We start from the raw sequence: 14,941 nt of genomic DNA on the forward strand, positions 1-14,941 counted from the left end.
GATTATGTATTCATGTTAGAAATTATCAGAAGTGGAAATAGTAGATAGTTGTTAGAGTTATAAAATTTTAAATGTTAGTCTGAATATTATATACAATGAAGGGGAATATCCAAAACCCTTTGTACAATTTAAGTTGAGATTTATGGTTCAAACAAATGAATGATTCTTATAATCCCTTTATAAAAGATATAGGGAAGAATTTTGAACTTCTAAATAGTGTCACAAGTGAAAAACATATTCAATGTAATCAAATTGTTCATAATACAAGAATCACGAATTCATAAAAAATAACATTAACAGCAGATGAATAATATTCATAATACCTCTACTAAATATGCCATTGTGTTATCTTAAATTTCTTATTTTAAATTTATTTAATATATTATTAATAATATTATTATATTATATTATATTTTCTTGTTTTAACTTTAGTTTGGTGAAAGTTACAAGATATAAATACAAAAACAAGAGGGTAATTTGTAAACAATAAAAATGTATTAATGGGAAGTGAGATTATATATAAGTTTTCAAATATTTATATTAAATTTGATTCTTTAAATTTATTTAATTTATTATTAAAAAATAATCTACTTACAAATTAAACCATATTAGTTTAAATGTAGTGAATGTTCCATTACTTTGTAGGTCCTAAATAATTGGTTGAATATTTGTTTGACTGTAAAAAATTCTTCAAAAATTAAAAGTTGCACTAGCCTGATGAAAGTACCAATAAAATTTAAAAAAAAAATTAAAAATTATTTTTTATTCCATGGCACTTTCCTACCATTCCCATCCCTTTTTTTTTATGCATATGTTCAATTCACCTTGATCTTTTTCCTTCACTTTGAGGCATCTTGGTTTGATCCTTTGTTAGCACATAACATTTCACTATGGGTAGCATTTTAAAAAGTAAACTCCAAATAAAGATTTCACTTAGAAAAATCTTTTATATATATATATCTAAGTTCATACATTATCTAATAAAAAATGTATCAGAAAAAATAAATTACATAAAAATTTCAATTTCATATCCATTTAATAGAAAAACCCACACATTGAACAAATCATATTAGAGTAAATAAAAATTACGTTACACATACTACCACCATAATCCCTCCATCTCTAGCATATATCACGATAATAATGTTATCCCTTACTCTCTGAATTTACCTAAGAACTGATAATGATTCAGCTTCGGTTCGAATGCCATCATCATCGGTTCCCTTTCAACGAAATGAATTTTACAGAGAGGAAGGCGTTGCCAAAACCCTTCCTTTAGATTATATGCAAACACCTCGCCACCAAATAAACTGCTGAAGCACAGGTAATCTCCCACACAAGCACACTTCCGATACCACAAATCATTACGGAGGTATTGAGGGAGCGACTGTGGAGGCATTCTTGCAAACTCTTTCCAATTCCAAACCAACTTATCGTTTGGCTCAATTCCGCCAAGTGATGGGTGAGTTCTTACCAGCCTCGGTTTGTTGTGTGGAATGGATGCATTAATTCCACCAAGCATCGGATTGTTGTGTAGAATGGATGCGTCAGTTCCACCAAGTGGTGGCAGACTTCTGCGAATAGATGCGTGAATTCCACCAAGCCATGAGTTCATTGGGCCAAGCATCATATTGTTCATGTGTGATGAGGATGCAGGAATCCCGCCAAGAGCCCGATTGTTGTGTGATGTGGACGCATGAATTCCGCCGTACAATGGATGAATCCCATCATGTAATGGGTGAATCCCGCCAAGCGCTGGGTGTGTTCCCCCAAGCGAAGGAACGTTGGGTGGAATCGATCGCTCAATCATGTCAAGCAACTGCTCATACCGCTCGTCAAAGATCCCAACCACAAGAATAGACGAGCCATATGAAACCACTGAGAAAACATTCGCATGCAGATCTTAAACATTTCGGGGTAATGGAGCTACTGTAACAGGGTTGATAAAACCCTCATCTTGGATTTTGAAACCGATGATAGTCGTAGGCGACGCTCCCTTCCAGAAAAGAACGCCATTACACTCAACCATTTCATGACAGAATATTCTAGATTTAGTTTCCCATCCAAACTGACACTTAATCCTCCATGAATCTTCAACATAGTGGTAAATTTGGAAGTTAAATTTTGGAGAATTCGAGCAAACTACCAAATAAGGCTGTTTGTTTTCTCCCTCCACAATATGGACGAATTTCTCAGTCAAATCTATTTCTATCTCTGCATAAGATCTATCAAGGGGATTGCAAACAAATAATTGACTGGAAGATTTTCGAAATAACAGTAATCCCTGCCCTATGCTAAGCATAGATAAATCTCTTATATACTCTCTCTCAGGGTTTGGGACAATAAAGAGAGGGAGAGTCATCCATTTTTGTGCAGAGAAGTAGTAGACCATGCAGCACCAATTTCTATATTCATCTTGACCACAGATAAGAAGCCATGGATTTCGGATGAACAGCGAAGACAGAAAACTTTGTGAAGACAAAATAAAATTCCATTCCTTACAAACCATGCGAGACCTCCAGATTGATTGAAATGAAAGCTTTCCAAATATCAACTCCTTCATAGCTTGAGGCAGCTTAGATATCTCCCCTTGTCCTGTGTATCCTTCAACTGTTGCAATCGATTTTCGCTCCATTCTTTTCAGCTCCCAAACTTCCGAGCACTTAATGGCTTTGTATTGACAATTCAATAAACCTTGAATTAAGTATATATCTGTTTCATCCTCACTCACTCCTTGTTATATGCGTTTGAGATTGAGTGCGTTATTGGAATAAGAGCAGCCGACATGCCAAAAAAAAATATAAAATAAAATAAATAAGATAAAAATATGCCTTTCAGATGGAGTACCTTATTGCGATTAGAGGAGCCGACGTGGGGTAAGCTGTCTTCAATGTATTGGGGTAGAGATCTATTACTGGGAACTTTTCCATTTGGTGTGTTTCAAGAATGATCTTATTAAATCTTTAAATTTTGTATGGTAAATATGTTTCTTTAAAATTTTAAAATAACATATTTTGATTTCAAATCTATAATAAAAAATTGAAACATTCAATTATTGAACTTGTTTGTATTATAGATATGTCTATTTAAATATGTTCAGAAATGTTATAGATAAGAAATATTATAGATATGAATTTAGTTTTTATTTCAAATTTTTATTTTATTTTGAAATTATCTTATTTACTAGATACATAATCACATTAATTTTATGTGATACTTATTTTGATACTTAATTAATAGATCTTATTTTTGGTAATTTTTATTGTTGAACTAAAGAAATATATATACAAACACAACAACCATTTATTTCATTCATATAAAAATATGAATACACAACAAATAAATTTAATAGACTAGGACTATAAGGTAGATAATTTTAGTCTATACAAGAATTCCAAAAATTAATATCAATCTTTTTTTTTAAAAAAATGACCTTAAAATTGCCTCAAAAGTAGCCAGCATCTTTAAAATAATTTGATCACTAAATTTCAAGGAATATTCTTAAACATGGTATTGTTTATCACTTGATCACATTTATTAATTGATCCAAATTCATAATGTTGGGTAAACAATACTCTTAAACATTATTCAATTGAATAGTGAAAACACAATTTTGCCCTATAAGAGTAAAATAAATATCTAACACATTGACATGGACAAGGTTTATTATCTAAGATGGAGTAGATAAGGACCATGAGGGTTTTTGGAGGCAATAGCTCTATAGGGGATGTTTTAAAGGATGGAGGAGAGGGAAATGGTGATAATGGCTGGGTATTTCATGCAACTTGTTGCCTCTTGTACAATGGGTTTGTGGTCCAGTAGTGGATCTTGCTTGTTTTATTCTTCCTCCCTTCCTTTTGGTTTTTGTAGCCACATATTTTGTGGTTGCCCCTGTCTTGAATCTCGTCTACTCAAACCCTTCTTTTTCTTTTGTGTAAGACTAGAGGATTCCCTTTGTTTGTTCGCTAGGTGAGCCACTAGTGGGGGTGGAATTCGTCTTCTACGCTTTGCTCCATTTTTGGGGGGTTGCTGGGTGTTGCACCATTATTGGTGGCCTTGCCCACTTTGCTATTATTTTGTGTTATTGTTGGCTAAGGTTTTGTTGTTACCTTTGGCTCTATGTCCCTTCACTTCCCCCAATGTTTTTATCTTTTTCGGATGGTGTTTTTGTGGCTTATGTATTTCTCTTGGCACTGTAGTGTTTATGTGGTGATCTTGCATCTATTGATGCTTTTGGTGTGCTCCTGTGGGGTTGGATTGATGATGGGATAATTGTGGCTAGGTGTGGACTCTCCTATTTTGTTTTGTTGGTCGTATAGAGAGGGGCTTGTCTTATGCACAGGGGGTTGTCCTTTAGTTCCATGGGCATCTTGGCTGGGATAGTCTTGCGTTCCATTCAAGGAGGCTGGATTTTTTGTGTCCCTTCCTTCATGCCAAGGGTTTTGAAGGTGCTTCATTTTCTGTTCCTTTGAGTGACCTTATAGAGGTAGGTCTTGAAGATATAGTGTTTAGTGATGATCCTCTTAATGGGTGTGTTTGTGGTTTTTAAGTGTTATTTAGGATGGCCTTTCTCTTCTAAGTGGTTATTCTTCTTGTGCTAAAGTTGGACGACTTGGTGTTGGTTTTGAGGGTTGGTTACGTTGAGGGTGTTTAACCAAACAGGGCTCGTTATGCTATGCGCCTACTTTGGTGTTGGGTTCCTACTACTATTGGAGGACGCTACCATTATTAAGGATATTTTCTTCTACCCCTCGCTCCCCCTTTGATGTGTGGTTCCTTACTGGGTTAACGCCTATTGGAAAGAGTTTGGAAGGTACTTCATTTTTTTCCTCCGAGTTCAACCCTATGGAGGTGAATTTTGAAGTTACAATATTTAGTTAGGCTCACCTTGATGCGTGTGTTTAGTGATTTTTATGTGTTCTTCAAGATGGTATTTCTCTTGGTAGTGGTTTCTCTCCTTGTGCCAAAGTGTTTATGTTCTTAGTGGTTACCTTGGGGGTGTTTATCTAGAGAGGGATCCTATTGTTGTGTGCCTTCTTTGGTGCTAGATTATTTCTACTATTAAAGGACACTACCATTCATGATGATCTCTACTTCTACCCCTTGCTCCCCCTTTCATGTGTGATGCCTTGTTGGGTTCATGCCTATGAGACCTCTCTTTCTATGTAGGTATTGGGGTCATTTTATTTCTAGATTATTTCTAAGGGAATTCTCCCCTATTTCTCTCCTTTCTAGGATGTTATTCCCTAATGTTATTGTTGATAGTTGACCTATTAAGGTGGCCCATGCTAGTTTTTCTGATAGCCTTGTTAGCAAAATGTTGCAAAATTCCTTCCAAAATTTGTTGGTTGTTCCTTGGCCCTATGGTTTGTTTGTTTCCAACTCATAAGAGGTTGTTAACAATATGGTTCAGGGTACATTCCTAAACTAATATATTCTGATTAGATGGTCTTGTGGGTTCAGGACTATGGTTCCTTCCAGTTATGGCTTGGGTCAAAATCCTCTCTTTGAAAAAGGGTCTACCTTTTTTGGTGTTGTTTGGGTTCTCTCACTGCTTGTGAACTCTTTTCTTTTTCATGCCTTTGGGGTGAATTGTTCTAGTATGATCCTATCTTAATTTTTATTTTATTATGGTATATGGGCCTATCCCACTTTTTTAAATCAAAACATGGATGAGATGTATTTGTAGATTTAAAAAATAAAAAAATACAAGCAAATACTACTATATTAATTCAAAATATAAACATTATATTACAAAAGTTAAAATGAAATCAGTCATGCCCAGAGAGGAGAGAACATACTACAGGAAGGGAAACCACATAGATCCTGGTCAACATGTAGACCAAACCTAACCAGCTAGTAAGCTGCAAAATGATTCTAGAAAATGGAAATGACAAAGACCATGGACCAATATGCTATATCTATCCAGAATATAATAATTTATTAAACACAAAAATATGTAGACCAAAGGCTTTAATACCCCTAATAAATGGAGATAAACGCAACCCCAATTTTTAATAGATAGAGGAACTAGAAATATTTTGTATACAAAAGACATTTTACTTAGAAAAATACTTGAAACCAAGCTAACAAAAGGGCCCCTAGCTAGCTCTAAGGATTTTTTTCCCCCACTCCTTTTCCATCTACCTTGTCCCCCTAAGACTACTTGTCACCAAACTTGAAATGCATAAAGAAATCATTGGATTCCTTTCTGAATCTTTCATTAAGATGCGCATTCCAAATATTTCAATGAATCCATTGGTGTAGAATAAGACATTGGGGTGCATAAAAGAGTTATTAAAAAAGGGTGGCCTTTGATGGATAAATGATCTCCTAAAATCCCTATTTTTCCCTAAAAAAATTTGCAGTTGTTCAATTCAAGGCTAATCTTCATGGTATTAGACAACTTCGTATACTAGGGTTACTTATTCAAGTTCTTCCTCAAAATATTTCCATCACATTTACCCTTGTCGTAGAATAAATCATACTTTTTGTAGCCTTTTCAAAATTATCAACAAAAAAAAGAAGCAATTGAGACAACAAATGCAACAAAGAACCATAATTTTGTAGTACATCAAATGTATTTGAGATAAATAAAGATACCACTTGAGAAGGGTAAATATTCTATAGGGCCTTAGGTAAAATTACTTCTTCTATAATAATAGTGATAATTGTTCTTTACATCGTTATCAAATTCCATGAGAAGACTCATTTCATGTACTTTGGAGTGAAGGCCCCTATGGTTCGAAACTCCTAAACAATGAAAGAAACATAAATTATCAGGTTAAGAGGATTATATTACATGGTTCATAGTGAAAGGAAGCACTAAATTTAAGCAATAAGATGAAGCTAACACTAGCAACCTTTGATTCTTGAGAACCCCACATCTATACATTTGCAGATTCCTTAGAAATTATTTGGTTGAAAAACTTAAACTGCATTGGAAGAAGGAAACAACATTTGCAAAATAAAGGATGAAGAAAAGAATGGCCTCCTACTTTCCTCAAAAACATCACCTCTCTACATCCACACAATCCTTGATATGTGATGGTATGAGAGGAATATACTTTTGCACAAGAGAGTAATATGAACTATTTACTAAAGATAGAGAAAGTTCTTTGATATCCTTGTTAAGTTCCTAATTTTAGTAGATCCCATGATATGAAATCCTTCCCAACACCTTCACAAGGATTAAGAGAATGACATAAGATGTCTAGAAGTTGCTGAGCGATATACATGGCCTTTGATGTGACAAAGCCACTAGTTGAGGACCATCATTTCTAGGTAAAAATCATTAAGTTAACATTTAAGGAGATATTGGGATCCTTACTACATGCCACATCTAACACATAGCTTTGATACTTTAACTTTGCATCACCATTACCAAGCATTGTTCCTAAGGATGACAACTTGCAAAGGAGAAAACTTGTTAGAAAGACTGATCAATGAGATATAGCTAAATCTATTGGTTCTAAGGGTTAATCTTTGTAAATCTATTTCTTATTATGCCTAATTTTCCCTTTCGCAATCCTACAATCTTTTTTAGCTAATGCATAAACATTGTTGTTAGCTTATCTAAAATAATATTTTATACTAAAATCTTCAATCCTCTGCAAGAGTTGCCACACGTCTTGAAGAACATACCTAATTTCTTCATAGGCTAGCTTATAGATCCCCTTCTTGTGTATCCTTTATGTGTTGCAATCATTTTTTTTCCATTCCTTTCATCTCCCAAGCCTCCAAGCACTTAAATGGATTTGTATTTATAATTCAATAAAGCTTGAATTATATATATATATATCTATTTCATCCTCACTCCTTGTTATATGCTTTTGAGATTGAGTACGTTATTGGGATAAGAGCAACAAATGTGCAACAAATATAAATCAAAATAAATAAGATAAGAATATGCCTTTTAAATGGAGTATCTGATTGCGATTAGAGGAGCCAACTTGGAATAAATATGAAGTAAATATAGATTAAAATAAAAATTAGCATAGCTATGTTTAATGTATTAGGGTGGAGATCTATTACTTAGTGCTTTTTCTCTCAAGAATGATCCTATTAAATTTAATTTCAAAACTTAAAGTTTGAGATGAGCATCATTAAATTTTATATGGAAAATATGTTTCCTTAAAAGTTTAAAATGCTATATATTGACCTCAAATCTATGACGGAAAAATGAAACATTCAATCATTGAAATTGTTTGAATTATATATACATCTATTTAAAAAATATTATAGATATCAATTTAATTTTTACTTCAAATTTTTATTTCATTTTTAAATTGTCTTATTTACTAGATGCATAAACACATAAATTTTAAGTGATAATTATTTTGAATTATAATGTTTATTATTAATATTAATATTCATAATTATGTCATTACTCTCCATCCTTTGTTGTCATTGTATATATTTCTTTAATGCTTTCTACTAGCTTAAATATCTAAATAAATCTATCTAAAATACACCAAGAGATATTAATCTCGAGGCATCTATTATAAAAATTTATTGATAATTGATAGGTGCCTCAAGACTGACACCTCTTGACATGTTTTAGATAGATGTATTAAGATATCTAGGATGTTAGGCCCAATATGGAAAGCTAATGTACTGAGAGGGGAGGGGTGAATCAATACTTCAAATCCTCTCTTGAACAATATCTTTACTATTATGCATAAACCAAAAACTGTTGTAACATAACATAAAGCTAAAACAAATGAATAACAATCATACATGATTCACTCCATAACACATATATTTTGGTTACGCAGAAACTCTTGGTTAGAGAGAAAAACTACAGTGGGGATGGCACGCACAACTTTACTACTGCAATAATAAAGAGTGCTAGGTTCGATGAATCTGGTAACACATTTCACTTGGTGTATATCAACTCGATGTATCATTATTGCTGCTCAGTAGACATACAGTGTTACTCGGTAGACAACTCGGTGTTTACTGGGCTCTGTGACTACTTTCTTCTATAACTGACTACTTTGTGCATACCGACTGAATATTTCAGTAGTAGTAACCGACTAGAGTATAGAGAATGACTTTGGACATAAAACTAATAGCAACTTAATAAGTAGTAACAATCTCCCCTTTTGACATTAGTTTAGATGTTTGACAAAACTTCTTTCAAAGTCATAACTCAAAAATCTATATACTTACAAAATTTGACTAAACTAACAGTATACATTTTTCAATAAAATAGTATATTGAGATATACTCCCCTTATCAATATATTATACAAAAATTTGATTTGCATGCTCGATGATCAATATTTTGTATTAACTGCTTGGTTGTCACTTCTTGGTTCACTGCTCTTCTTGTCAAAATTAACTGTGCATTTGAATACTCTGTTATGCTCGGTGTATGGTATACTCCTCCTATATACTACACTCCCCCTTTGATACTTTGATACTATTCTCCCCCTTTTTGACAAACATCAAAACTTAGTTACCATTTGGTGGAGGCAACTGGTCAAAAATGGATTTGTACTTTGTCCTTGCATCGGTGAGAGTGGTAGAGAGGGCATCCTTGACACCTTCCATGAGTGAATTCTGAGCTGTAATGTCAGCTAACAGTGAAATTAGTCCATCTAAGGTGCTTCCCTCTTGTTGAGTGGATAGGGAGGTAGCCCTGTTGATCTATTCTTGGATGGATGAAAGATGAGGAATGAATAATGTCTAAAGAGTTATTATATCCATCTTGATCTTGTGCTCTTCATTCCTAAGTTCTAATTGTTGAGCCATGAGATCGGTGATCTCTTTCTCAATCACTTCTGTTTTATTTTTGATATCTTTAATGAATAAAGAAAATGTACAGAGTTTTTGAAATAAATAAAGAATGTGCCTGAGTTGAGGGGACAACTCAGCAATAAATTTGAAAAGTTTTACTTTGCCAATAGCAATAGCTTTCTATACCTCTTCAATCATTTTAGTAGTGATCTCTTTGTCCTTCAACTTGCTCAAATATTCAGATGCATCTACTTCAGATGTCTCAGTTTTGGTTCGGAGTTCATCCAGTTGAATATGGATGGTTGCATTTGTTGTCACTATAGCTTCAGGTAGCATATCTATTAATAGTGCTTTCACCTTCTGAAGTACTTTGTTTTTCTTTTGAATAGCCATTTGTTTCTCCTGTTCTGCTTTGGCTTTGCATAGTTCACCAAATTCAATGAGTGCTTGCCCTTTTAGTTTAGAAATGTCAACATTCGGCAACACTATTGGTTTTGATAAATCTAATTTGAAACTATGCTTTTTCATTTTCTTTTCTTTACCTTTCATTGGTTGAACCAATACAATGGCTTGGGAGGCTTGCTTACCCTCGGTAGGTTTCTCAGTAGAGGCAACACTTTTATCAATTTCTTGAACCTTTGATTTCTCCTTCGGTGCTTCCGTGCTTGGGTCCTCAGTTGTAATATTTTTAGTGCTAGAAGGGGCTTGAGAGGTCTATTCCTCAGTGGCCTAAGAAGCAGTTTCTCCTTTTGTAGACTTGTGACCTTCCATTCCTTGTTCAGTATCCTGAGGGGTCTCGGTTGAAATAGGCTGAGTGACCGGAGGATAGGGCTGAACTTGATCCAAAACTAACTCACTGGATACCAGTTTGGCATATGCATTCCCTTCTATCATTTCTTGTTCTTGTCCCTTGGTGTCCATGATATCCTCTTCAATTTGTAGAGTGTCAGCAGGGTCTTGCTCGGTGATATTAGGATCTTGTTCAGTAACATCAATTGTTTCAACTTCAGCTTGCTCACCATCATTCTTGATTCGAAAGATTTCCTGCCATTTTTCCTTTGTCTCATTCTCTACATCAAGATAGAGGCCATTCATCAGTTTCAAGGCTGTTTACTTGACTAGGAAGTTTGAGTGGTAGTTTTTCAGATGTTCACTTATTTCATCTACTGACATGTCTGGAAAGAGATGTACTAGACTTCTTTCTCTCATCTTCTTTTTTGAGTCCATGGCATATTTCCACCTATTCTCAATATGCAATTACAATTCTTTTAGAAGAGAATTAGTTACTTCCAATGGGACCAATCAGAATTTCAGAAGTGTGTAGATGACATCTTCTTCTATTTGTCTCTTTACTACATCAGATCTAGATTCATACTTAACATATCTAAATGATCCAAATCCAACATATTGCTTCAGATTAGCACAAAAAATATCAACACTATATACTTCTTCCTTTTTGCTCTTAACAATCTGAAATTTGCTTGCATCTTCAGATTCGGTGTCACTAGACTCTTTAGTCAAAATGAGTCTCTGAGTAGATTTCTTTTAAGTTTTTTTTACCTTTGGTGTGGCAACATTCTTTGGTTTCTTACTCAGTGACATTGCATATGATCCTATGTTTGGGTGCTTGACTGAAGGAGTCGGTGATACCTTTGATGTATCCTGTTTCTTCCTTTTCAAAACTTTCCCTTTAGGCAATTCGGTGCTCAATGTAATAGCTGCCTCTTGAGCTTCAGATTCCTCCTTGGTGATGACTATAGTGCCCTTGACAGGTGTGGAGGAAGAACCTTCTCCAAATTTCTCCGTTAATGCCTTGATCATTTTTGTTGCCTTCCTTGTAGCATTTGGTACTACAATACTCATCTTAACTTTGTCTTTCACCTCTTCATATGTATTGTATCTCAGCTTGGTAGCATGCCTTGGTAGTGTAAGAAAAGTATCTATCTATTGTTGTGTGATGTCAAAGTCAATCTTATAACCCATAGGTGGCAAAGATTGAGTTCTCGGTTCCATAGCATTAACATAGCAGTAATCGGTGTCCACTTCAAAGCATATGTCATCCTTGTATTTCTCCACTAACTGGGGTGGAATTCTATACCTGTTATGCATCTTTTCTTGAAACTTTCTGAAATAATCATCCATAATATCATTAAAGTTATCACCTAGTTGTTTGATGAAGTCATTGATTTGATGGGTGATTGGTCGGTCTAGCTCCCAAACTACATTACCGACTGATGGAAAGAATTTCTCAAAATAGAAAAACATGCATACTAATAGTGATCCAAACTTCAGTATGTTAGCCGAGTTGTTCTTCTTTGGCTTCCTTATGGTGTTTAGATTCTCAAACAGGTTTTTCAACAATACTTCACAAAGATCAATTTTTATTCCTTTCTTCACAATTTTATATGCTAAATCGACTACTACACAGGGTACACTGCTTTCCCTAGCTGATTGAAAGAAACAGTAACCTATGACTCTAATGGAAAACTTTAGCTCTGCATCTGTCACATTGTTCAATTTCAATCCTCTGCAATCTGATTCCACTCCGGTTAAAGTGATCAATTCCTTTTGTGATATCATTTTTTAAGCTCGAGCATGATCAAAGATAGGGTAACCGATGATCAAATGAATAATTTCTTTGGTGATTTTGAATGGTTGCTCCTCTAACCACATGAAATCATCATGAACTCTACTCAGAACAAACTTAACCCATTAGGGTTTGAATACATGGGGATAGGTTAGGGCTTCAGTCAATCCTTTGATTCTAATATGTTCATACTTGCTATCCAATTTCCCATCTATACACAATTCATCATATGTGTCCTTGATTTCAACATGACCTAGTTCCTCAACATGACACTTAGTGAAGAATCTGACATACTCAACTAGTAAAACCTTATCCGGAATGAGTGAAAATGCAGTTTTATCATCTGGCTCAGATGCTACTTTGGGAGTTAGAGAGTATTTCAGTGAGGGCTTTTCAATGTTCTCAACAACAATGGGCTTTTGGATCTTAGGTGCCATTGCAAATTTTGGGTAATCACTTAACAAAAGATCCCTAGGGTTTGAGAACTTTTAAATGTCTGACGCTTCCAACTTAGCAAATGTAAGATAGATAATCACAAAACATATGATTGGTAAACTAGTTTGACAATGCATTGTGATTGATGTAAATACCTTGAATTTTGCTTTAGAGGAGGTTTGATTGCCTCGAATCGCTTTGCTCTGCTTTCCTAAAAATTCGGTAAGTGTAAAATGATCGCATAAAATCTTTAAGTACACAATATACCTTATCGGGCTTCGTGCAGTTAGGTCAAAAGACATTAAATGCACTAGGTACCACTTCCTCTTTATTCTTTAACCGAGTAGCCAGTCTTCCTGTATTTACCGACTAGACAGGCTTCCAAAAGACTTGATAAAATTTCAAATTTCCTAATGCATCTTTATCTATGCAGATTTTGAATTAAGTGCATGATAAAATAGGAACTATTAAGATTTAACCTTGAGAGAGTGCAGTCCCTTCATACCTTTACCAATTAATTTGGAATAGGTGCACCTAACTTGGTAGGTAAGGTGCTTTCTTCATTTGACACAATTTCCTTCTTTTTCCAAATCATCTGTAATTTGCCTTTTATTTCTTCAATATCTCCTCTAGGTTGATCTCTACAATCTCTAGCCAAGTGTCCAACTTTGTGACAATGAAAACATGCCATACCAGGATTTCTAAATGATCTTCAGTTGTTCATTCCAAACCTTATAAAGTAGTTGGCACTTATATGTCCATATCTTCTACAACATTCACACCATATCCTTGTAATGTAATCCCATGGTACTGTAGAATACTATCGGTAAGGATCTATGTGAGTTCGGTAACCTCTAGCATTTGCTCGATGTGCAGACCACATATAGTTCTTTTGCTTAAACCAACACTTCTTGGTACTATGTCCATATCCATTGCAATTTTTACAAAACCCTTTGAATTTTGCCTTTTGATAATTGTTGACAGACTTTGTCCTACATTGATTAGATGTGTGACCATATTTAATGCAATTATAACAATAACCATTAGACCTAATGACATTCAATTGCTTACCTTTTCTAATTTGGCACATGTTGGTAGTATGACCTTGATTTCCACAGTAGTTGCAAATAGGTTTCTTTCCTTTGATGTTCTTCTTGTTTCCAGCTTGCTTTGATGATTCTCCTCTCTCGGTAGTGTGGATTTCTTTCTCGGTATAGTTTTTTCCTTTGTAACCGAGTCCTGCATCTTTGTTGGGTCTTCTTGTATTCAGTTGCTCATCCAACATCTTTGATGCTTCATAACTCTTCTTTAGTGTTTCTTTGGATTTCTTCTCTATTTCAAGTTCATTGGTCAACCTTGATAGTTCAAGTTTCAATGCTTGATTCTCATTATCCTTCAGATTTGCTTCATGATGTGCATAACCCAATTGATCTGACAGATTACTTTGTATTCCAGTCATCCTAGTGATTTCATCATTCTTTTCAGATACTAATGCTTCAAGCTGTTGTTTTTCTCTTTCTAGATCTCTTACTTTATCCTCAACTGTCCTCAATGCATCAAAATTTTCAGTCATCTGTGTGCTGAAATGTTCATGTCCTCTTTTAATTGCTTTTAGCTGAACAGTCAGTGCTTTGTTCTTTTCTTTTAGTTCTCCAATCATCTCTTCAATCTCCTCAGATATACTATTCTTATATGATGTCTCAATCTGTTCCACTAGCTCTTGAGAGTCCTGCAAGTCATCAGACAATCTTCTTCTAACTTTCCATGATTTTTGCATTTGTCTTTGCATGTCTATAATCACTTGACTAGCATGATCCAACTCTTCTTGCAAATACACAATTCTCTGAGATTGTTTATAGCCTTCCATTGATAAGATCTTTTTCTTTAGGTTGTTAAACCCTTTTCCAAGATTGAAGCTCTGATACTAATTGTTAGGCCCAATATGGAAAGCTAATGTACTGAGAGAGGAGGGGTGAATCAGTACTTCAAATCCTCTCTTGAACAATATCTTTACTATTATGCATAAACTTAAAACTGCTGTAACATAACATAAAGCTAAAACAAATGAATAAAAATCATACATGATTCACTCCATAACAAATATATTTTGGTTATGTGGAAACTCTTGGTTATAGAGAAAAACTGCAGTGGGGATGGCACCCACAACTTCACTACT

Source organism: Cryptomeria japonica, chromosome 3 (assembly GCF_030272615.1).
Source record: "Cryptomeria japonica chromosome 3, Sugi_1.0, whole genome shotgun sequence".
Taxonomy (NCBI): domain Eukaryota; kingdom Viridiplantae; phylum Streptophyta; class Pinopsida; order Cupressales; family Cupressaceae; genus Cryptomeria; species Cryptomeria japonica.